Raw genomic sequence first — 1,042 nt, 5'->3', positions numbered from 1 at the left:
ATTCAAGGGTGCGTGAGCTGGGGTGAGCCTCTCAGCTCTCTGGGTTTTCTGTCCTTCCATATATAACATATAGGATTTAGACAAGTTGATTTCAAAGATGCCCTACAGGTTACACCCTGTATAGGTCCAAGAAGAAAACAACAACAACGAAAATGGCCCCTATAACTACAGTCACAAATCTTAGGCAAAGATGACAGACACATCAATTGACAGAGGCAGTTGCTGGGATGTAGAACCCATAGCCCCAAACTTAGGACCTGTGCATCAATTCTATTTCATTGCATCAAAACTTTTTTTATAAAAAGGAAGGAAAGAAGGAAGGAAGGAAGGAGGGAGGGAGGGAGAAAGGGAAGGAGGGAGAAAGGGAGGGAGGGAAGGAAGGAAGGCAGGCAGGCAGGCAGGAAGGAAGGAAGGAAGGAAGGAAGGAAGGAAGGAAGGAAGGAAGGTGGTGAGACCAGCTAGGTCAGAGAGACCCTAACCCAGTGGCGCTAGAGGAATTAAAGACACACACACAGAAATATAGAGGTGTAGAGTGGGAAATCAGGGGTCTCACAGCTTTCAGAGCTGAGACCCCTGAAAAGAGATTTACCTATGTATTTATTAACAGTAAGCCAGTCATTAGCATTGTTTCTATAGATATTCGCTTAAAGTATCCCTTATGGGAAACGAAGGGATGGACTGAAATAAAGGGATGGGCTCTGGCTAGTTATCTGCAGTAGGAGCATGTTCTTAAGGCACAGGTCGCTCATGCTATTGTCTGTGGTTTAAGAACGCCTTTAAGGGGTTTTCCGCCCTGGGTGGGCCAGGTGTTCCTTGCCCTCATTCCAGTAAACCCACAACCTTCCAGCTTGGGCATGATGGCCATCATGAACATGTCACAGTGCTGCAGAGATTTTGTTTATGGCCAGTTTTGGGGCCAGCTAATGGTCATATTTTGGGGGGCCTGTTCCCAACAGAAGAAGGAAGGAAGGAAAGAAGGAAGGAAGGGAGGAAGGAAGGAAGGAAGGAAGGGAGGGAGGGAGGGAGGGAGGGAGGGAGGAAA

The sequence above is a fragment of the Mandrillus leucophaeus genome, unplaced genomic scaffold, assembly GCF_000951045.1.
Source record: "Mandrillus leucophaeus isolate KB7577 unplaced genomic scaffold, Mleu.le_1.0 Scaffold12, whole genome shotgun sequence".
Lineage (NCBI taxonomy): Eukaryota > Metazoa > Chordata > Mammalia > Primates > Cercopithecidae > Mandrillus > Mandrillus leucophaeus.
Note: the sequence above shows the minus strand (reverse complement) of the source record.